Genomic DNA, 24,415 nt, shown 5'->3' on the forward strand with positions numbered 1-24,415 from the left:
TAAGATATACTATTGTCTTGTTTGTGATAAGGTTTCCCTTTAAAATGGATTATTAGTTTTGCAGTCAGAGAACCAGGCCTAGTCTCCAAGAATCTAAACAAGGTAAAAGAGTAAAACCTTGTTATTTTCTGCATTTATGTGATTTAAATGACAAATGGAAGTAGTACTTCTGTATTCTGATGCTGCTTAGCAAGCGGCATGTCGTTGCACTGATGCAAACCCAGCCACATAGATCAAGTCACTAGTTTGTCTGTTTGTTTCTCTATTTCCTGTCAACAGAGGAAGAAGTCATTTTAGGTTTATATTGGTGATCTTCACTGTTTTATCTCTGGTACCTGCACTGAGGCAGTCCCACCCAGACAAGGATGCAGGAGGAAGGGTAGAGGCTCATCCTTAAAGCCACTGCTAGCACAGAAGCCAGCTGCTTCCTGGTCAGCTCAGTGAGCTGAGAACAGCAGCAAAGCAGTCCTGCAAGTGAGATTCAACTGCTTCTGCTGGTAGCACACCTTTTCTGTTTTCTGTTTGTGTTTGTTTGTTTTTTTTTCTTCTTTCTTTTTTTTTTCTTTTTTATTTTTTTTCTTTCCTAAAACAGTAGTACTGAGTTGTTGGTGTCTTTCACCAGAACCTGGCAACAACTGACACACAGGTGAGCTCCAGCTCAGCTGAGATGTTTGTTACAATACTATGATTTGTTGCACAGACACAATTAACAATCAAGGGGCGCCATCTGCAAGAATGTGAAAGTGCAGACCTGTTTCAAATTATCAAAATTATACACTACAGACGTGGCTTAACAGTGACTTTAATAATGCCTATACAGCCTTTATACATGGTACATAAAGCTCCAGCTTCCTTTAATTGCTGAGTTTATTTTGCTGGACAACCAATCAGTCATACGAGTAACTCTCATTTCCTTCACCTCTCTCTGTATTTTGACCTCCTGCCTTGATGTTTCTGAACTTCATTTTGGAAGCAACAAATGACTGCAGCTATTTCTTCAGTAGCTGGAAGTGATTTAAGCCAGAACAACCCAGGTACCACCATATTTCAGCAATTAAAATGCTTTTAAAACAATCAGAACAAGAACAGATGACAAATCCTGTCCCTGAGTAAGAATCCGGACGTGACGCTAACATGGATTACAGGAGGACTTACGTTACAAAGTCAGGACAGATGAACTGCCTTGTGCTGAAGTTAACATCAGCTTCTTTGCAAGCTGGGAGTGTGGCCAATGGTAGAAATGCAGGTTTTGGTGAGAAACAGCCATTCATTGCATCCCTTGAACATTCCAATGGCCAGATATACAAACAACTGCAAAACAAGCCTGTCCACATGCACCTTCAATTTTTTCTCCTTGCCTTGCCTTGCCTTGCCTTGCCTTGCCTTGCCTTGCCTTGCCTTGCCTTGCCTTGCCTTGCCTTGCCTTGCCTTGCCTTGCCTTCCCTTCCCTTCCCTTCCCTTCCCTTCCCTTCCCTTCCCTTCCCTTCCCTTTTTTCTTTTCTTTTCTCTTTGTTAAGGGTTGTGTGCCTTGCTCATTAAGTGCCTAATGAAGTCTTATCAGCGAGTTTAATTCTGAAGGCAAATGAGAATATAAATATAGAACAGACCAACTGTAGTATTAGGTACTATTCTGCAGAGTCAACAGTGAAATAAGTCTGCCACAATGGCCAAACACTAGGAGATCCCAAGAAAAATCCTTACATTAAAACATTTTAGACCAATATAGAATATTTAGCAAGCATCTCACAGAGAAGGCCTTTGATCTTCTATTTTCCTAGAGGACAAAATGAGTGCTGTCACATATCTCAAAAACTGTTAGCAAAGAATACCGTGATATTTCACCCTTATTTAGGATAATTAAGTATGAATAACACATTAAAGCAGCTGCTTTTATATCTTTTGCATTTAAAAATACCGATACTTACAAGACATAATCCAAACTTTTGTGATCTTGCAATGATACAAATACAACCTGCTTATTTTTTTCCAAAAGCTAGAACTCTTTTTCCCCTTACATTATGGGCTTTCATCCCCTCTCTTTTTAATAGAAAGACAATATTATGGAAACCCTACAACCAGTTTTAAATAAGAGATCACAGGGATGCTGTTGTCAGGAAATTAATATAAACACTTCCATACCATGATCCAAAAGTTAATACAATTGTTGACTTGTCTTCAGGAGAAATAGCAAACAAACAGATACCAAACGGAAACCAGGAAGAAATATGACTAACATCTAAGCAGGGGTCTATTTACACTGACAATACATACTAATGAATGCCCCCAGTGTTTGAAAGCCCATCCTTCTTCCCTCTTACCAGAAATCATTAACGCTGGGGAGGGCTTTTCAGGACTCAGTCAGAAGTCAAAATACTAGCACTCGCAGCATCTCCCTCCAACGGGCTGCTCTCAGATGAGTTAGAGTTGAAATCTTCTTGGAAAACGTAGGCAGAATGTACATGAGCAATGTGAAATGCAATCTGTCCTTGCAGGAGAATGCGAAGCACATACCAATAAACATCACACCCACATTTTGTGGTTTGTTTCTTAAGCAAGGGTCATTCAATTTCCTGTGAGACTCTGACAGCACAGGATTTACCAGTGATGCCTTTCTACACCTCCTTTTATTTCCCAATAAAGACAAAGCCATTGGATAAGGTTAGGGACTTACTCAAGCTGATGAAGCCATAAATGTTGTTTGTCTTCCAGTTGTTCATGAGTAAAGGAGATGAGACTCTGTGTGTCAAAGAGGTAAAACCTCCTGCTGTGATGAATACATGTAGATAAAATACAAGACCGGAATTTACAAAATCAAATCCAATCACAGGCTCTAATGTTTTAGGAAAATCACTTAATCTCACTATACCTTTTATCAGAAAGGTGTTTATAGCATATTTTGTGAGTTTTCTGAAAAAAAAAAGTATGCTCATGAGGGTACTTGCTAATATATTTCCTGACAACAACACAAAGGCATCTGCAATTTCATGAAACTCCTCTGGTTTTGCCCATTCTGTATGCAATGTACAAACACAAATCTGGTGGGAGAAACAATATACCTTAGTATAATGTTTCAGTGTACATTGTGCTACAATACTTATGAAAGGTAGAAAATTGAATTCATACCTGTCATACAGACTGACACTGCTATTTAGGAGCCAGAGACTCTCAGCCTTGGAAGTGACCACTTAAAGACTTAAAGTAATTGCAAGGTTTGGCAACAGTTAAATATATGGTTTGATGCTCTAAAATTTGGGCAGAGGTGTCTAAAGAGGCACTTAGGAGCTTAATCCCGCGTAGTCTCAATCTGTAATTACTCAACTTCTTCAGTGCAATGTTGCAAAAACAAGAACTAGCCTGTAGGGTTGAATAACAAAGCCCAAGAATTCAGTCTGGTGAGCTCTCCAAGAACGAGTGACAGGTATTTCTACTATTTGTTGTTCTTTATTACTATTACAGCTATTACTATGGTTCTGCTGTACCACTCCTCCCTCCTTATGGCAGGAGTCCTCCTACAGGAACACAGACCTGTTTTTCCATTCCTGCTTTATGGTGGGAAAGGAGTCACCTAGAAACTTTGAAGAGGCTAATCTCTAAATCTCCTGATTTAAATTTGCCATCTTTGGGCATCCTATCTGTTCTCTTTTGTTGCACATCATTTTATTACCCCATTTTATTTGTGACACAAAAGAATGGTTTCCAAGTTATCTTTAGCAAGAGACAAACTGTGCAAGATCTCAGATACTACACCAAAAATATGCAATGTCAGCAATATGAGGAGCTTGTCTTTTCCAATCACATGCCCCAAAGGCTAAGTATATTGCTATATAGAAATGAAAATGCTTGGGAAAAACATTTAGGTTTTATCCATGGCCTGAGTAGGAAGGCTGGAGCAGGTAAATGTGGAAAACATCCAGTGGTTTTGTGGAAGAAAATCAAGTTATCACACATGTGAGCTGACAATTAGGTGCTGAGCCCAAAACTTTGTTCTTTTTTTTTCCCCATTTCTTTCTGTTTGTCTAATAAAAGATACGGATACTTTCACAATATTGTCTCCCTTACTCCTCAGTTATATACTCTATGGATATAACAGTGCTGCTATTACTAAATGTCCACGTCTCTAACAAAAAGTGCCATCATTGAGAAAACACGGTGTGTACTGATTACATCATCTGATACTTGATGCGCCATTTCAGACAGTAGCTCAGGAAGAGAATAGGCAAGATGTTTTTCAGTACCACATAATTTTCTCAGTACTTACAAAAGCTTGTCTCATGCAGAGAAGAAGCCTTTACTCTGAAAAAAATAATAACCTAAAAACCAAAGAGGTTAACTAGATGACTATGGGCTGGACTAACAGCATCTGCAAAGATGAATTCACATAAACAGCAGAAACTGAAAGACACTGCTTTCTACTTTCTGTTTGAAATGAAAAACTGTAAGAAAAAGGGTAAGAAAAAGGGAAGCGTATACAAATGCCCTGTTTAGCAGCTGCACATAAGAGTGGCTTTTTAGACTACATTTCCCAGAAGGAATGCATGACATCAAGAAGACCAAGATCTTATCATCCACTGGATGCAAACCTCCCTTGAACACATTGTTCTGTACACTGGTGATGAAATAGAAGCATGAATTATGAATTATTACACCATACAGAGAATGACTTGTCATGATGAAGACCTGTCAATGCTCAGCATGTTGCCAGACAAATCCCTGCCACCAAAAATGCAGGAAGAAGACATTTTGTAAGCCACAGTCTAGCTTTGGGATCTCCGTAACCCGGCCTTTTAATGCATGGCTCAAACTGCGCTGACTTAAAAGGGCATCTGACTTTACAGTGCAATAACCTTATGACTGGGCTCTTTCACTGGTAGTCACATGGCTCTCTGTAAGCAGGAAATCCTGAATTCTCACTCGTATTCTTTTCAATCAGATCTAACTGCTGCTTGCTCACCTTTTAACCTCTGAAAGACCAAAAATCAAACACTTTTACAAGTGGGAAAACTGACAAAAATCCTGAAAGAATTGGTAGAAGAGGAAACTCCCTTAAATTCTTCACTGTAACCAGGATTTTTTTATAGGTATATGAAATATATCTTTATATATATGCATATATATATTACATATGGCTTCCTAACTCAGTACCTCTCAGATCCTCATTGTAAAAAGAACAAGAGGAACACACCCACATCAGAAAGCACTCTAGGATAGATGTGAATTGTCTCTCGTGGAAGATACTGATGACTGCTTAAATATTATTATTCTGATCTTTTCTAGGGTGTCCCTCCCTAGGTAACATGCCAATGCTGTTCCTCAGTTGCCCACATTATGCACTAACCATGAAAGTACAACCTCTTTTGGTCTGAAAGATATGCAGAAAGTATCAAAAGCACTTATAAAACCACAGTCTCAGGATCACGTGTAGCATCTCCATAGAAAAACAGCCTTTTCATTACCCCAGCAGCAGTTTTAAAGATGCTGGCACTGTGGTTTGGCAGTGATGCAAGGAGCACAGGCAGCCACTCCTGGCATGGTCAGACGGAGGTAGAAGCCAGTCCTAATGGAGCTGCTGTGGTCCTGCTCACCTCCTCCTGGGACATGCCGGATTTGGCTGTCTGTCTAGTGATACGGCTGAAAAGTAACCTCAGTAAAAAGAAAAAAAAAAAAAAAAAAGGCTGATGTCTAGCTGCATTCAGCATCCAAGTGAACAAACGTTAGCATCACCCTACAATTTCCTACATGCAACAATTATGTTGGGTGGTCAGTTACCACGTGGCTGGCTAGACATCCCCCTCCTAATCCTACCGAACTGATGCAGTTTGATGCAGTGTTTGTGAACAGTTCAGTCCATGGATATGCTTGCCATTTGCACTCTTAGGCTCACTGCAGAACTGCTAGAGGAACTTTAATAAATGCATGTTGTGTTTACACCAATACAAGAAGGAAACAAGATCTCCCCTGTCATCCAGTCCCATCACCTGTTACTGCAGGAAAGCATGTCATCTAATCCTCTTCATAAACGTAGCTGAGATCTGCCTTAAAAACAGCTATTTGTCCCCACAGTTGCCATGGAAGTGCTCGTCTGATCCTCAAGAACTGGCTTCCAGCTTCTCATCTACATTTACTAATGGCCAGTTTATCCCTCTTCATTCCTTTGCCAGTACCGAGCATTTGCTTTAGCAACCTACTGCTCTTCTTGGTGTTTCCTTCCCTGGCGCATACATAAACCTCTGATATATCCCAGTCCACATTTTTCCAGACTAAACAAGTAAAGCTCCTTTAATCTCAAATTGCATGTCAGGCTTTCTGTCTCCCTGCTGTCCAAACTCTCTCTGCAACCACAGCACTGTCAAGCCATACTTCTGGAGCACAAGAGACCAGAAACGAATGTGATGTTGTGGGTACTGTCCTACCACCAGCATCTACAGAGGCATTCACATTTCCCTAACCCCTTTTGAAACTCCTCAGTTGGTAAGTGTACATATCTGAGGCAGGGAGAAACTCTCTTTGTATGGCCATGTGAGCAAAGCCAGCCCCCATGGCACTCCCCGGGTACACTGGGAAGGCACGTACACAGAAAGCACTCGGATGAGAGGATGCTGGAGGTGCCAGCAGCTGGGTGAGGGTGCAGGACATGCTCATAGTTGCGCTGCTCACTTCTGACAGGGTTACACCAATTAGAAGACAACAACAGCTGCAGGCAGATGGGCGCTTCAAACACAGCAATTTTCTCCAAAATGGGTAGTAGCAGCAACAGCTGTGCTTGAAAGGCAATCAGGCAGTGCACCAAGAAGCACAGAAAGTGTGTCGTCCTTCCCAAACTGCCTTGCACACGCTTCTCTCCGACAGGCTGACACAGTTTCTTACCCTCTATTTGTCTTCCAAGCACAAACGACACTGTGCTAATGAGTGAATGATTAAGCACCAGCCCATGCTACTCTATGCCCTGGATACGATTACCGAAGTTACAGTGCCAAGCTAAACACTTGCAGCTCATTTCCTTTGCATGAAATGGCATCAGAAGGGAAAAACAAAGCAGAGGATGCTCACGCAACCACTTTTGTTTACAAGGCAGAAGGTTTTCACAACTTGGGGAGAAAAACCCTTCTTCCTCCTGAGCTTTGCATGAAAGCACAGACCAATGTCCCTATGAATGCGGACATCCCGGCACTATCCCCTGCCACCTCCTGCCCTCCTGCCAGCATGGCTTGGTGTGGCTGGAACAGCCTGGGGCACAACAAGCAGTGCTGATGGCTCTCCGATGTGCTGGTTTCAGGGCTGTGAAGCAGAGAAATCCAACCTGGCCTTGCAGGGGTTCAGCAGAGCTCAATCATGCATGGTCAGATGGGGCTTGGTGTTTTCTGCTGGGACTGCGAACCCAGGTACGGAGGAAAATTCCTGCTCCTGTCAGGCTGGCTCAGAAACAAGAGAGGGCTTGCACCCTTGTAAAACTTCTCATAAAACCACAATCTTAGTCGTATGTGCACTGCACAGTACAAGAGAGCAAGCTGCCCAGAAATAAAGAGAGGGAGAAGAAGAAAATGCAGCCCCGACCCTGTGCAGACAGGGGATGTTGTCAGGGCAAACATGGCTTGGGCCATCGGGGCCACAGTGAAGAGCACTTTACAGTAATTCACATAAAGTAGATAAAAGTCATCTGGAATGAAGCCATGCTTGCAAGGGGAAAAGAACACAGCTCTGAGAGGGGAGAGAAGGGATGGCTTTAAAGTCAATATTTCTTTGTGTGTCTTTCCCTTCCCTTCCCTTCCCTTCCCTTCCCTTCCCTTCCCTTCCCTTCCCTTCCCTTCCCTTCCCTTCCCTTCCCTTCCCTTCCCTTCCCTTCCCTTCCCTTCCCTTCCCTTCCCTTCCCTTCCCTTCCCTTCCCTTCCCTTCCCTTCCCTTCCCTTCCCTTCCCTTCCCTTCCCTTCCCTTCCCTTCCCTTCCCTTCCCTTCCCTTCCCTTCCCTTCCCTTCCCTTCCCTTCCCTTCCCTTCCCTTCCCTTCCCTTCCCTTCCCTTCCCTTCCCTTCCCTTCCCTTCCCTTCCCTTCCCTTCCCTTCCCTTCCCTTCCCTTCCCTTCCCTTCCCTTCCCTTCCCTTCCCTTCCCTTCCCTTCCCTTCCCTTCCCTTCCCTTCCCTTCCCTTCCCTTCCCTTCCCTTCCCTTCCCTTCCCTTCCCTTCCCTTCCCTTCCCTTCCCTTCCCTTCCCTTCCCTTCCCTTCCCTTCCCTTCCCTTCCCTTCCCTTCCCTTCCCTTCCCTTCCCTTTCCTTCCCTTTCCTTCCCTTTCCTTTCCTTTCCTTTCCTTTCCTTTCCTTTCCTTTCCTTTCCTTTCCTTTCCTTTCCTTTCCTTTCCTTTCCTTTCCTTTCCTTTCCTTTCCTTTCCTTTCCTTTCCTTTTTCTTTCCTTTTTCTTTCCTTTTTCTTTCCTTTTTTCTCAGGAGGAGGAGTTAAGAGCATGGAGTGGAATAGCAATGTTGTAAATGGGCATATGAGGCGCCTTCTGAAAGTGCAGATCTGCTAAGCATTTCTCAGCTTGCCTCAAAAGGGAAGCCCAAAGAGTCCCAGCATTAACAGGAGAAAGTACTAAGCCTTACACAAAGAGAAAGAAAGTGAAAAAATATGGAAATCATAGGTGTAAGCTTACAAATAGGTGGGGGCAGGCAGTTGGTGGATTTCTCTTCTTCACCAGTAGTGCACATCTCCTGGAGAAACTCTCATGCCAAGCACCTGAAGGAGACTTTTATTGCGCACACAGCTAATTACAGCTACAGTTTTATTACGGCTTCTATTCTCTTTTTCCTAGGGGATAGGAGCAATACCATACATGTTTGAGCCAAATAATGGGTTGGATCATACACTCCCTTGGAGAAAAACCTGGCAGCATGAAACATAAACTGGAGATTCATCCGTTTTTCCTTGGAGCTAGTAGATTTTGCATCGCTACATGAAAATCCAAAGTAAACAGTCTCTAAACATACCTTGGGTAAATCCAGCTGGGACCAGCTTTGCTCAATCCCAAATATTAAAAACCTGCAGTTTGTTAGCCTCATCACTCCTAACTCCTTCATAGCTTTCTTCCCACCTTGTTTCAGTATTTTATTCTATTCCTGCACTGTGTCTATCCTTTCTGCAGTGAACTGCCACAACTAAAGGCCTCTGTCCTGCCAGGACAGACTTGGAAGACAAGCTCTGTCTCCAAAGGACCTCTGCAGGCACTGTGTTCTCAGATAGAGACCACTTCCAAACCTCTGCTGGATGAGAAATGTGGATCCTTGAATTCACCGTGTGACAAGAAGGCATGTCGAAGTCTATACAGACGAACAAGAAGAGATAGGAAGGCAACCCAATGGTCTTGGCAGCTTAGTTTTAACACAGGTGAAAATAAGTAAAAATCAGTTGGACAAACACCAGTAAAAATACATCCATGTCTGGCTAAATTTATCTGGTTAATTTCAAGTAATAAATATTCCATTTGCTCAGCTTTGGTCAAATGTTACTCCAAGTTTTCCAAGGGTTTTCTGCAGAGTTTATAAGGATGTTCAGCATTGCCCTAGCCCCTGCTGTCATTACTTCATTTTCTGTGATACACGAAGTTTCATCCTATTTTAAATCTCAACAGCAGCAGCAGTCTCCCATCATGTGCGAAGCACTCAGTTGCCTCAGGGCACACTCTTTTCCTCTAATTCTCCAGTACAATGGTTCTTTTCTTGTGCCTTTTAGTCCAATCCCTCAAAAAGGAGAGAAATTCTGTAACAGGATTTGTACAAATCCCCTCATTTTCTGTTCATTAATTAGTTATAATGAAGCAGCATTAATATGAGCTATGAAAAGTTATTGCACTGCCTCTTGAGCCCCTAAATTTCTGAATGGAAGGCTTTCTGCTGAACACCTCCTGCTCCCATCAACGGGCAGAGGGTGCAGGACAGCCGTGTTGTGATCCATGCTTTCTTCACCACACTGGAGATTTTCTCTGGTGGCATTAATTGTGCTTAATGAGTAGCCCAGAGCAAGTGGACGCCGGGCTAGACAGAGCTTTCTCTTATGCCAGATGTCACCACTGCAGGGCACAATTATGGGAACTAACCTCTGCAAGGGGAGAGGAGGAGGCTACACCAAGCACACCCAGAAACATGCAGATATGTGTGTACGTGCCTTTGCATTTGTGTGCGAGCAAATACATTCCTGCTGCGTCTGCCAACATTTTAATAGCAACTTTTCATGTAGCTTCCACAAAATTTCATGTTGTCTGTCAGGACAGATGAAGGCTGCTATTGCACAAGATTCTCACTTATGATATGGAGTATTTTCAGAAGGTGAAAGCACTCCAGGCATAAGCAAATGCCTGGAAGCCCAGAAATAGCTTTTTATATGTGCTGAGATGTCACACAGTATTAAGGCAAAGTATCTGCTGCTGGTATTTGACTGGTAACCATATGCTTATTGCACCGGCACCTCTGTCCGTGTGTGCTGTATGGATACTAGGAGTGGCTGATCATCACACAGCCACAAAGGCTCCTTTGGCTCAAGGCATTGAGGCCAGCTGCTCTGCTCAGATGATTGTTGGGGTTGTAACACAGTCATTTGAGTAGATGTGAAGAGAGATGTTGATAAATTAGTCTAAAACCCCAGATTTGGTTCAAGGGGTTGCTTTTGTGCATGCAGCAGTTTGTGTCTGAGATAGGATGTTCTTTCTTCATCAGTACTTGCAGCTGCCATTTGCAGCGATGGGCATAATATATATATATGTATGCATGTATCTGCTAGATTAGAGCAATTTAGATATAGACCAATCCTGTCTCTCTTTCACAGACAACCATCAACATTCAGATAAGATCCCAAATTCCCAGAACTGAGTGTTGCTCTCTGTGTAGAGGCACTCTTGCCCTACATTTCACTTTGAAATATTTTTTAAGGTACAAGAATAAACAGCTGCTACACAGCAAATGCAAGAAAGTTAAGGTTCACGCAGCTAACCATTCAGCTAGCAGTAGGCTCTCATTCAAAACCAAACACATGCATTTTTAACTCCAGCAGTTAATACTATAATCGTGAGGCATAGATAAGCATGAGATAAGTACAAGATATCTGATCTGGTTTTCACTTGAAAGGCTAGAAACAAGCAGAAGGTGTATTCACACATTTTTGTCCCTTCATCTTAAACGCAGCACCCCAGTTTTGTCAGTACATCACCTGAGCCTGTTGCACAGATACTCCCATCCTCCTGCAGAGGGAGGGAGCCCTGTGTTCTCCTATTACTGTTGCCATTGGCAAGGCAAGCTAAACACAGTCTTCCTACCTTATGTAATTTGCCAGCAAAAGCAAAGCACAGGTGAGAGTGAAAGGTGCATGGAGACAGATGCTGTGCCTAACAGGAGCTGCAAGGAGCCACAGTGCTGGCCAAGAACAGCAGCCCACTTACTTCTGAGGGAGTCAGAGGCAACGTCTGAAAGGAAGCCCTGACGCCATTTGATTAGCATTGTTTCAGAGTGCCTGGTTGAGCCAGAAAGGAAGCAGTCATTTGGTTTCTAAGGAGCACCACCAAAAAAATACCATCAAAACAAGATAAATGCCGCAGCCTGAACAAGTTTCTCAGCACGTAACTCCACCTAGGAATTGCTCTTACGACACAGCACTCTCCTGTGTTTCCCGGTCCACCCTCTGGGACCCACGGAGCTTGAGAAGCGCTTCCACTGCTGCGATGTTTATTTTAATGAGCTTTTTGAGGGCTTGTGTGGCTCGATACATATTGCAAAGCTGGCACACAGGGCTCTGACAGAAACAGCCCTCCTCAGGGCTCACCTGAAGAGCTCTCCTCACCCCTCGGTGCTCTGCAAGCATTGTTTCAGGGTGCTGGGTGGGAAGGAAGCACGGGTAGCCCGGTGCTGAGCTGGCACCATCTTACTTCTCTGAGGTGTTTCCCAGTCTTCACCATGCTGCTGTGCTCTTTCCCCTAATTTGGCAAAGAGGACTACTCCTGAAACACTGTCCAGCCCCAACTTATGTAGCCTACCAGCCTCAGGCAGTGATCACACCCAAACCATTTTTGCCTTCTCCATCTGTATTTGTTGTTAAAACAGTTGTGGCTTGCTTACAACCGTGTTTTGATTCCTGTGGCTTTTGTATCAAGAGTGAGGGAGGCAAGTCAAGGTCAGTGCAAGCCTTCTTCATGTATGTAGTTTTCAGTTAAGCAATAAGGTGTCTACCTTTAAATGGTGCTGCTGAGAAAGACCAAGAAACCAAGACACATAAAAGAAAGGTGTTGGTTGTACTTCTCTTGGATCAGTTCTTCACGGCTGTCACAGGCTTATCTCCTTATTTCTAGCAGATTGAGCATGGAAGTCTTCCTGGGAAGGAAGGCTGCAAGAACAGCTCCTGAGAGCTTCATATTGGGTTTGCATCTTACTCCATGGGAGAACAGTTTCAGGCACTTGGGTGCTGTGGGGATGCTGGTGACACCTTCCCATACCTCCCTTCTTGAGCTCCCGACTGACTGGTGAAGGTAGGCAGAGGGAGCTGGGAATGAAGTAAGCATCACAGGTGTAGAAGAGCCAGAAGGGAACAGACACAGCAATTTCCCTTCAGAGGTGAAGGCTGGTGTTAAGACTATGGAGGTGTACAAGGCAGTGAAAAAGGGAGCAAGGAGACTAATGAACAGGTGACATTCATAACATTCAAGTTTGTCACTGCATGTAGTTTTAAGATATTAAAGAGCTCCAGCCGGCAGGAGAGAAGCATTTTCCACTGCACAATTCAAGCTAAAACCAAACATAAAGTGGGGGAATATAACCTTCTTTATTTTATTTGGTTGAGCCTTACCTATTTGCGGGTTTTATAAATTTTTCTGACGGTCCCACTATGGTTTTCTCTGATAAATGCTGGGGCTGGGGAGACAATTGTTCATGGGCAGAAGAAAAAAGAAAAGGAGGATAGATCAGCACAAATGCTTACTCTGAAGGAGACTAATAAAGAGTAGCCAATTGTGCCTGGCCTTCATAGATGTTAGAAGGAAAAACAAACAAACAGAAAATACTTTCTTGCCCATAATAGACTCTTGAATTTCCCCCTGAAGAATCAGACTAGATTATTAACATAATTAGATTATATATCGGATTGCTGTGCAGTTGGAGCTGCTTGGCATCCTTTCTGCTTATTAAGAAGGATTGCTCAGCTCAGCACAGCACCACTTTCAGCAAGGCCACCAGTCTGGGGGCTCTTTGTGGATATCTGAATGCTGTAAAGGGCTCAGGGAAGCCTTTAAGAAAGCGCATGCACATTCATTCTTCTCTCATGTGCTGGTGTTTTAAGAAGAGTCTGGGTGGGATGCTGTGGCCCCATATTTTGCTCTTATCATCCTCATCATGATGGCTATTCAGCTGTACACAAATAATGGTAGTCTCTCTTGCAGTTGCTCTGTGGCTAAAGATGGCCTTGGAGCATCGTGGTAGGAAGAGCAGGAATTCATGAAATGCTTGACAAGCAGCTCAGCTGCCTGTCTAGGAGGGGCAGGAGATGCTTTAAATTGTAACCCACCAGCCACATGTGGTAAATGCCCTCTGTCCCCGAGTCAGTCCCCAGTCCTTCCTGACACTTCACTTATTGCACTGTAAACTCCACAGAACTGGCTGGTCAGGATGAAGGACATGAACAGCACCTCACCCACTTGATAATGGTCATTATCACTCCATGCTGAGATGGGTCAAAAGGAAAGCCACTCTCTTCTACTTTAAAGGCCAATTCTCAAATAGATGTCCACCCACAGGGAAGGGAGGCTGTTTGCACTGCATGCAGGCCCCCAGCTGACGGTGCAGAGCTCTGTCCCATGCTTACAGGCAGCAGCTGGCGGTGCTGTTATTCCTCTCGGCAGGCAAGCTGAACTGTGAACAGGCAACAGGATTTTCTCCAGCTTGCGGGCTGGACTTCAGCAGGAATGTCTGCGTGTGACAGAAACCCCTCTGAGGGAGAGACACAAAATGCTGCGCCCCTGTCAGCCAAGCCCAGGAGAACCTGCCAGCCCATCCCCATTTTTCTCATTCCTTGCTGCTCTCCCTACAAGAGCTGTTAATCCCTGTGATTTCTCACTGCTGAGGCGGAGGTCTCCCTGCCAGAGGGAACAGAAGCTGTCTGGTGTATTTGAGGAGCATGATGGCAGAAGCGCTTCCAAAAAGCACCAGCATGGGCCAGTTTTGCCTAATCCTCTAATCACAGTTTGTCTCGTCGAAACCAGAAGCAGAACTTTACGGGCTTCAACAAGAACAACGCTGTGGTGCAGCTGAAGTGTCAAGCACCTTTGCTAAACCCATAACCCTACCTTAGGGAGGTGAAACTGGAAGTCCCAGAACGGCTACAGAAACTGCAGAGCACCCTTGGGGCACATCCACCTCAGTATTTTTTCCATATGAAAGAAATGCCTAAAGCAATGCTAAAAGCCGTCTAAAAGCCATGCCTGAAGGTCTACTGGGAAAAAAGATGAGAGAATCCAAGCAGCAACGCTACCTCCCTTTGCCTGCCTCCCTTCAGAGGTCAAGTCCTAGAGAGCACTGGTCTGCCATGTGGCAAAAGCACGGGCCATCAGTGTTAAATAGCAGCACGTGTGGTTTGCTGCCTAAGTTTGTCAGTGCCCTCCTCGCCACCTCCTGATGCTAAACACAGTTGTGTGTACTGTGTAATTCTCCCCAAAGGGTACAAAGTGAAAAATTTCCGGGCCTTCCCTCAGTTCACAGGCATGTGACTGGCCTGTGTGACTGCCTCCAAGGTCAAAAGGAACAGGGGGAACATTTTTTATGCTGTTATTGAGACATTTTAATAGGTTAATTACAAAGTAAGTGCATTTCGACACACAAGGGCTGTTCTTAATGACAATTGCTCCAGTGTTCACTGTTTGCATGCTTCACCTTCAGCACGCTCTGACTCCTTCAGCTCCATTCCAAGAGTGTAATATGCATATGAAGAGTTGCATTAGTCAAAAAGAAGCCATTTCATGCGTCTTTAGGAAAAATCAAACATATTCTGTTTTAAAAGCAAGTATGCATCTAAGGGATAATTAGTATGAAAAAAAGAAAGTGATGCTCTTGAAAAGTGATGTGATACTATCTATAACATAAAGTTCTTAAAACAATGTGCATAAGAGATTGCAAATAGAAGAATATGGAAAACAAAACAAAATAAAACAAAACCGAATTGTGACGGTGTGGATATTAAGCCCATTTATGGATGCTTTGTGTAAAAAATAATCCAGGAAAAGTGTGGGTCTTCTTGAGGCCACTAGTGCTTTGACTAAACAGTATTATCTAAAATGAACTGATGCTGCAGAAAAAACATTTAGGCATTCTTGCAGACATGTTTAGAATCTTGAATCAATTATCACAGAATCACAGAATCATTAAGGTTGGAAAAGCCCTCCAAGATCATCTGGTCCAACCACCCCCCTACCATCAATGTCACCCACTAAACCATGTCCCCAAGCACCACGTCCAACCTTTCCTTGAACACCCCCAGGGACGGTGACTCCACCACCTCCCCGGGCAACCCGTCCCAATGCCTGACTGCTCTTTCTGAGAAGAAATGTCTCCTCATTTCCAACCTGAATCTCCCCTGGAGTAACTTGAGGCCATTCCCTCTGGTCCTATTACTGGAGAAGAGGCCGACCCCCAGCTCCCCACACCTTCCTTTCAGGCAGTTGCAGAGAGCAATTAGATCTCCCTTGAGCCTCCTCTTCTCCAGACTAAACAACCCCAGTTCCCTCAGCCACTTCTTATAGGACATTTGTTCTTGGCCCTTCACCAGCTCTGTAGCCCTTCTCTGGGCACACTCCAGGACCTCGATGTCCTTCTTGCAGTGAGGGGCCCAAAGCTGAACACAGTACTCAGTTAAATCAAAATGCCTATATTACAAGCTTAACTGCTTCTTACAGACTACCAGTTATGTAGGAAAAATGTTTACTTGTTATTTTTTTCTCTCTTCTCTTGGGTCCTATCAGTATAATTTTTAGATCTAAGAAAACATTTAATTTTTTTCTGCCCTCCTTCAAATCCCTATCTTAGCAACACTGCCTTAAGAGAAGAAAGTAAACTTAAGTCCAAGAAAGATAAAATTTCTGCCTGTCTTAAAAGTATACTGCTGATCCTTGGTGCCTGCCCATGTATTTCATCCACTCTTTCTGAAGCTTGCTGACAATAGTATGAAACAATTGACTTTCTTCTATTTCCTTAATTTCCTCCCTGCTCATTTGGCAATTTCTGTCTCCCTTAGACCATAAACTTTGATAACTGAGGTGTCTGCTTCAAAGCAAACACCACTTGGAACTGCAAGGGAAGCAGAGCAAGTGATTTAAGCACAGCATCACTTCCCAGTGAATGGGGTGGGAAACACAAATTATCTAAATCTTTGTGTCTCAGAACATCCAGAAGGACAGGCTCTGATCTGTATTCCTAAAGCATCTCCCTTGCTTTGAAGGTCCCTTCAGCGAGGCATAGGTACTCAGCAAGCCTCTGAAACTTCCATGCTTCAGTAAGCAGATATGGTAAACAATTTCATTGTTTCCTCTGGCACACTTATATTCAGATCCTGTACCTACCAAGGGGATGAGCTATCTTTTAATACATTTTAATGTCTTGCAGAATGAGGAGCACATCCACCTCTCCTGGCCAGGGGGATGGGATGCCCAGAGAACAGCTCCAACTTGTGCTAGCCAATACACAGATGCTTAAGAGAATCTCCTTCCTCCAGAATAAAGGAATAAAGGAAACATTTGCCCTTTGATTCTCTTTTCAGTGATTTTAAGTGTTTTTGTAAATCCATAAATGAACCACAATCTTGAGATGCAAAAAGTGTGCTCTGTGCTGAGAGCAATCAAAGACTGAAAAGAAAGGCTGTCTGTGGTCCGTCTGCCTTGCCTGAAAGACCCCTGGAGAGGACTTTCCTGTATGAATAAAAAGCCTGATAATTTGCTTTGGTAGCTCAAAATTCTTATTTTTTTGGGGGGGGAGGGGGGGCTCTCACTTGGTTTCTTCAAGAGTCACACTATATGAAACAAAAAAATGATATGGACAGTAACAAGAAAGCTAAGGTGCTTATGAAAGAGATTCTAAAGGACTAAAAGGTTGCACTAAGGCACCTGGACAACCTCTCTTCTCTTCTTTGCTTCAACTCTTTCCTCCAGCAATCCAACACATTTTTAATTTTCTAAATGACGGCAGTATCCATCTTGCCTGTTTAATCTTCACAAAACAGGGGAAGACAAGCTTCATCTAAAAGTGATACTCTAAATAAGGCAAAACAATGTTTAAGACCAGCATCACCCAAGTTCAGCAAACTTCTTGTTGTCTGAAGCACTGCTAGCACCTTGGCTTCCTCCCAGAGCTCTCCAACACAACACCATTCCCCACGTCCTTCCAGAAAGGAAGGCAGCCAAAACAGAGCCAATGTACCATATCCAATCTGCAAAAAGCACTGTTCCCACCAGCCCATTGTGTCTCATCTAGCTGACCAATTTTTTGCTTGACAGAGGTCTCAAAGTGTATACACCTCGACTTCTTTTGCACTGCTTAAGCTATTATCTTATTATGAACCTTACTACTAGCAGCTCCTTTTGTCTTCTCCAGACTCTGTTATCCCTGTAACTTATTTTATGCTGCCTTTCACACATTGAACAACCCTCCAACAAAGTAGCCAAAACACTCTTGATTTCAAAAGCTCCTGGAAATTTCCAGTGATTTCTGCCACAATGACGCTCTCATTCCACCAAGGCAACGAGCAATGAAAAATCACTTCTGCAATAACCATTTAAAATAAAGAGATATTTCACTGTACTGTGTGAACCTTTAGTGCTGGTAAGCATCATGGTAACAGGTATTTTCTGATATTCTTTCTGGAAAGCAGCTAGAATGCAACCGTGCATGATGTAAACATGCAAATATATAACCTTTAGCCTCACTTGGCCCTGTTAGACCTGAACCCTCCTCACTTATGATCCCAGAACAGTGTGCATCGTATAACCAGTGTCATCATATAACCATGCAAAGGGGATGCACGTTTGTTCACATAACAAAGGATGCCTACATTGTCGTGATGTAAAGGACAGAATTCCAGTCATGTGTCATGATATGAGCCTTTTGTGATCAATACTAAACTGCTCATCGTGATTAACTTGTATCACCTCTTCCCATTGTATTCTTGTCCTGTCACAGCTTGGATGCACATTGGGGCTCGCAGAAGACGATATAAGCATCTCCTGTCACCTAACTCAGTGGATCGGAGGGATGGGATCCCTGCATTCTCTCATATGACTGGTGTGCCTTCAGGTGTGTGACAGGGAAAGGGTCTGTAGACCCCGTGGTTAGCAGGGTGCAAGTTGCCAGAGCAATTCAACTACTTTAAGGGGAGATGCTGGGTCATATAGCACTATGAGTGGCTTCAAGGCAGGCATCACAGACCACTCTTGCCTGAACCAGCTCTGGATGGAGGCCAGTCCCACTCCCCCACCCCTGGGAAATCAAAAATGCTCAAGCTCTCCCTGATCAGCATGCTTGACCTACTGTGAACCCCCTCTTTTGCAGATAGAGTCAGCTGTAGGTTAAGTAGACCATACTAGCAACTGCTCTAACTGTTGATATTATTCAGCCAACCCTGAATTTGTAAGAGATTTAAGGGCCCTTTCAGAACTGCTCTGCTCCCCTGGAAGCAGGCACGGGGAACATGGCTCTCGGTCTGCCAAGAACAGGTGTTGTATTTGTTGAAAACAACTCAAAAGCAAAAGATCCATTAACATTCTTGAACAAATCCAACAGTTTGCTCTGACATACTTATAAAATCCTTCTTTAAATAAACAAACAAACAAACAAACAAACAAATAAATAAATAACACAACCCAAACCTACAGGCAATTGAGTCCTGTCTTAGGAGGCATTTCCATTGCTGTATTTTCTGAGTGATATAAGAATAACAGAACATTGAACAATGTAATGGACTTTACAATTCATAGGTGTAAACCTAGTGTAATAATCAGGTCATAAATCCTGGGGGCACATGGAGAACAACTAAGGAAACATGTTCCACATGAAGAATCTCAACTTACCTGCTACAACAATGCAGGCAGTTTTATCCTTAAGGTCACCTCAATGATAAATTATTATGTTCAATTTAAAAACACCCTGTCTGTTCCTAACTAGAAATACAATCTACAAGGCATGTGCTTTTAATATGACTCAACTTAGAGAAAAAGCTTCATGTGAATTAGGGCTACTTCACAAACACTCAGAAATCAACAGAGTGTAGACATCAGGTCGCTGCATGACCAAGTTTAGCCTTCCAAAACCATAGTATGCAGGTCTCAGGGATGCTGTGCATGCTGAATACAACAGCAGAACATAACCCAGAAGCTCTAAAGGCAATGCTATAGAAAAAAAAAAATCAGTTTAATAATGTTAAACATATGCAACCAAATGATTAGTGGAAAACCCAAAGGCAAAACATTTTGTTGTGACCTATTTTTGTTCTCAAATGTATTTCAAGAACTCCTCCTGGCCATGTCTTTAAGTAAATTCAGAGATCTCAGCCATGTGCTGTAGCCCTGGGTCTCTTATTTCAAAGAACAGTACAAAATGTGCATGACAAAACTTGTGCTGAAAGCACTTCAACAGCAATTTCCACTTCTAAATGGTGCATAATGCTATATTTTAACAATGCTTTCCTCCTGTATTGAACAAAACAGACGTAATGAGCAGGAATTATCTGGGAGGTCTCTCTCATTGCCTGACACAATGACAATCTTTTGCTGCTAAATTCTGGTGCGTAAGCACACTGACAATCTCCACTGTATGTTCACACTGACAATCTCCACTGTATGTTCACACTTGTCCTATGGTCAAGTTGCCATTAGTTCATGTATCGTTGTATCAGGAACAGCACGATTTGATCTGTTTGAGGGACACATGCAACTGCTAGGCAAACCACTATTTCACTAAAAGAGACACTTGAAAATACTTTATGCACACTGCAGTCATTTTGAATTCTTCACAAAAATGTCTAGGTTTGCTGTCATTTCAGACTGGCTTTGTGGCATTTTTCACTGTTCCACGGATACGGTCATGATGCCCTCAAGAGGCTTTCCACATTCTGCTGAAGATGCCAGGGATGCTGAAGGACATATTTAGCTCAGTTTTCTTAGAGACCTAGGGTATATTAGCTGCCAAACTCAGCTCTTCTAAACCTGCCATTTAGAACCTGTGTGTCACTTTTCTTGGGGTCTCCCAGGGGCTGTGGGTGGTGGGCTGTGAATGACCATGGTATGTCCCACTGTCTGCACGCACTGGGGAACATCAGCAAGCTTGTGTATAGTCTGCTTGCAATTAAAAGATCTGCCATCACGGTCAGTGACTCTTCTTGCTCAGGTCAGACTCTGCAGTAGTTGGTGTTGGATTAATTATAGAAATGCATAATTACAGCAGCAATCCAAATTGGCCAAATGAAAACCCTGTTTGCTGCACCTTCTCTTCTGTATCTGTCTGTTTCTATGAACTCCAACCAAGCCATTAACTACAGAAGAGACAAGCTGATAAAAAACAGTAACTCACGAGGGATTTCCATCACAAAATATACAGTGCTGTATATAAATGCTCTGAGATGAGAGTCACTATCTCTTGACTGGAAAAACATGTCAGCAGATGGGACTGCAGAAAAATAAGATGTGACTCAGCAATTAACGATGGCTTTTCCCCTTCAAGTCTGTGTTCATTTAAGTTTTTTTAAGGACATCCTGGCAGTTTGGTGAAGAAAGAGTTATTCATAATTTAGATTAGTAAATCCACTTGCAGTATATAGAATAGTCACAGCAGTGAAAAGGTAAAAAGGAAACAATTCTCTGAGCTATGTACGGTGCCCAGTTAACACAGCATTTCATTTAGTTGTTGCTATTGAATTAAACGTGTAGAATACAAAACAAGATTTGTTTTTGCTTTTGCAAAACCTCATGGATCAGATTTTAGCTTCTAAAAATCAAAACTGAAATACCTCTAATCCTGCTTCCTTCTTATCAAAACTTCTGATGTTCGTAAGGTTCAATTTTCACCCATTTCACTATGAAATAAAGTAATTTAGAAATGATTTGTGATTTTTGAAGACTAAGTAATGGGGGTGCTACTACGCAAGAGAGATAGATTACAGTCACTCTATTTCTTACTTTTGCCTGACTCCCTGAGAGAAAGGCCATCTTAGATAAGCATTCTAAATTTATTTAATCTGTAACTAGTAACATCAAAATATTTGAGAAAATACACATTTTCTAAGTCCCAACTTTTATTTATTAAAAAAAAAAAAAGAAAAGAAAGGAAAAGTTAGCACGCTGTGCAGGAAGAGAGCAAGCTGTTTTGTTTTTGGACAATACAAAACATATTTCTTTGAGACTAACAAAAACATAATATAAATTTCCTCTGTCAGGTTTTATCTTGCATTTTCCCATATATGAAAGCTGACTTCTTCCCTTTTATGTAATCAAACTTTTTTTTTTTTTTTTTTGAGCTTAGGATAGGCCTTCTGGGAATTATAGCCAAACAATTCAAGTGGTACACAGAAACATAAAGACACACAACAACAATAATATTACAGCCAGAGCAATGCGGCAGGTGATATTCTGGTCACGCTGGAGTCAACAAGGTGTTTGCAATTAGTTTAATTATGGAGAGGACTTCATCAGGTGTTTCTGCTGGTCTGCATGGTAGCTGAGCGGGTCACAGACATAAGAATTAATTTGCAGGGAAGTTGGGCCCAGGTTCCTCAGGCCTGTTTTGTGATTACGTTTCTTGTCAGAGAGAAGTGATGTTATTTTCATGGGGAGAATAAAACCAAACCAACCAACTTTGGGCCTGATTTTGTAGCTCCATGGCACAGCATGGGATCTCACAGAAGCAAATGCAGGGGAGCTGATATCCTGGTTTTCTAAGGTAGTATTCTGAGCAATTACAGTGGATACAGCATTTCGCTTTTAAAACCTGCTTTCTAAGCACATGATCCTGAAATTCCCACTCTCACTCACGCAAGCATACACGTAAAATCCGGGAATAAGAAACAGAAGCTCAGGTTTAGCATAGATTGAATCATAGAATCATAGAATATCCTGAGTTGGAAGGGACCCTTAAGGATCATCAAGTCCAACTCTTGACACCGCACAGGTCTACCCAAAAGTTCAGACCATGTGACTAAGCGCACAGTCCAATCTCTTCTTAAATTCAGTCAGGCTCGGTGCAGTGACCACTTCCCTGGGGAGCCTGTTCCAGTGTGCAACCACTCTCTCTGTGAAGAACCCCCTCCTGATGTCAAGCCTAAACTTCCCCTGCCTCAGCTTAACCCCGTTCCCGCGGGTCCTGTTGCTGGTGTTAATGGAGAAAAGGTCTCCTGCCTCTCGACACCCCCTTACGAGGAAGTTGTAGACTGCGATGAGGTCTCCCCTCAGCCTCCTCATCTCCAGGCTGAACAGGCCCAGTGCCCTCAGCCGTTCCTCGTACGTCTTCCCCTCCAGGCCTTTCACCATCTTCGTAGCCCTCCTCTGGACACTCTCCAACAGTTTCATGTCCTTTTTATACTGTGGTGCCCAGAACTGCACACAGTACTCGAGGTGAGGCTGCACCAGCGCAGAGTAGAGCGGGACAATCACCTCCCTCGACCTACTAGCGATGCCGTGCTTGATGCACCCCAGGACACGGTTGGCCCTCCTGGCTGCCAGGGCACACTGCTGGCTCATATTCAACTTGCTGTCTACCACGACCCCCAGATCCCTCTCTTCAAGGCTGCTCTCCAGCGCCTCATCGCCCAGTCTGTACGTGCAGCCAGGGTTTCCCCGTCCCAGGTGCAGGACCCGGCACTTGCTCTTATTGAACTTCATGCAGTTGGCGATCGCCCAGCTCTCCAACCTATCCAGATCCCTCTGCAAGGCCTTTCCACCCTCATTCGAGTCCACAACTCCTCCAAGTTTGGTGTCATCGGCAAACTTGCTCAAAATACCTTCTATTCATACATCCAGATCGTTTATAAAAATATTGAAAAGTACCGGCCCTAAAATGGAGCCTTGAGGGACCCCACTAGTGACCGCCCGCCAGCCTGACGCAGCGCCATTCACCATAACCCTTTGGGCCCTGCCCGTTAGCCAATTGCTCACCCATCGTATGATGTTTTTATTTAGCTGTATGCTGGACATTTTGTCCAGTAGGATCCTATGGGAAACCGTGTCAAAAGCCTTGCTGAAGTCCAAAAAAATCACATCAGCTGGTTTCCCTTGGTCCACCATACGGGTGATCTTATCATAAAAGGAAATCAGGTTAGTTAGGCAGGACCTACCCTTCACAAACCCATGCTGGCTGGGACCAATGACTGCTTTGTCCCCCAGGTGCGCCTCAATACTTTCGAGAACCATCTTCTCCATGATTTTACCAGGCACTGACGTGAGACTGACAGGCCTGTAATTGCTAGGGTCTTCTTTCTGACCCTTCTTGAAAATCGGCACAACATTTGCCAGCTTCCAGTCTACCGGGACCTCACCAGAATCCCAGGATCGTTGAAAAATAATTGAGAGAGGTTCCGCGATGACATCTGCCAGCTCTTTCAGCACCCGGGGATGAATCCCATCCGGACCCATGGACTTGTAGGGATCCAGGTGGAGTAGCAAATCCCGCACACGTTCAGGGTCGGTTGGGAGTTTGTCCTCCCCACCGTCCCGGTCCTCCAGCTCAGGGCACCCTGGGTCCCAAAGCCCATCATCGGCATTGAAGACAGAGGCAAAGAAGGATTGCATTTAGTTTGGGACTTAAAAGATATCCTAGCACTTAAGTTCTCCCAAATACCAAAGATCATTAGCATTAATTTTATTTTCTTCCCTCATCAACCACTACATCTACCGTCCTTGCCATATATAGCTGTCTTTATCTTCTTGCATAAAAGGCACATCAAGATGGAGAAGCGCTTCAGTCAGTCTCAGACGTTTTTAGAGCAGGACTGTGCTATCATCAGGCCTTGATGATAATCCTCAAATCTTTTTCTTGCAGCTCTGTTAATGGAATAACATCCCATTTGTATGAGGGCAGTTTTCAACAAAAGCAGGATCTACCCTCTGGGATTCACATGCTCTCGCTTTAATTAAAAAGAAATCCCATTAAAACCTTCCAGTACCACAAGTGAATCAAATTAATTAAAAAAAAAAAAAAGGGAAAAAGACTGTTTTCAAGAGAAAACAATTGCAGCTTAAATCTGTACACTTTTAATAGTATGAATTAAAACTTATGGCTTGGAAGTATTTTCTGAGGAAAATCTACTGAAGTGGTGCAGCAGTGAGAAACACTGGGACCACTTAATCCACCCCAGGGAAAGAAATGTTGCTTATTCTTAGGTCCAATCTACTCCAAACTGCACACATACTAATGAGGGTCATAACAATTTTA

General features: G+C 43.4%; 1 protein-coding gene across 10 annotated transcripts in view; it reads right to left on the bottom strand.

Annotated features, from left to right (window-relative positions):
• The window catches only part of PALM2AKAP2 (PALM2 and AKAP2 fusion), a 258,500-nt gene that overhangs the window by 52,747 nt on the left and 181,338 nt on the right, over nucleotides 1-24,415 (bottom strand). The window contains exon 1 of one of the 10 annotated variants that reach the window (XM_072030989.1): nucleotides 2,319-2,471. The exons of the other annotated variants lie outside the window; for them this stretch is intronic. The gene's annotated coding sequence lies outside the window, so the exon portion shown is untranslated. Of the gene's footprint in view, nucleotides 1-2,318; nucleotides 2,472-24,415 lie in introns of those variants that run through there. 10 annotated transcript variants of the gene reach the window in all.

This window comes from Anas platyrhynchos, chromosome Z (genome assembly GCF_047663525.1).
Source record: "Anas platyrhynchos isolate ZD024472 breed Pekin duck chromosome Z, IASCAAS_PekinDuck_T2T, whole genome shotgun sequence".
Classification (NCBI taxonomy): Eukaryota; Metazoa; Chordata; class Aves; order Anseriformes; family Anatidae; genus Anas; species Anas platyrhynchos.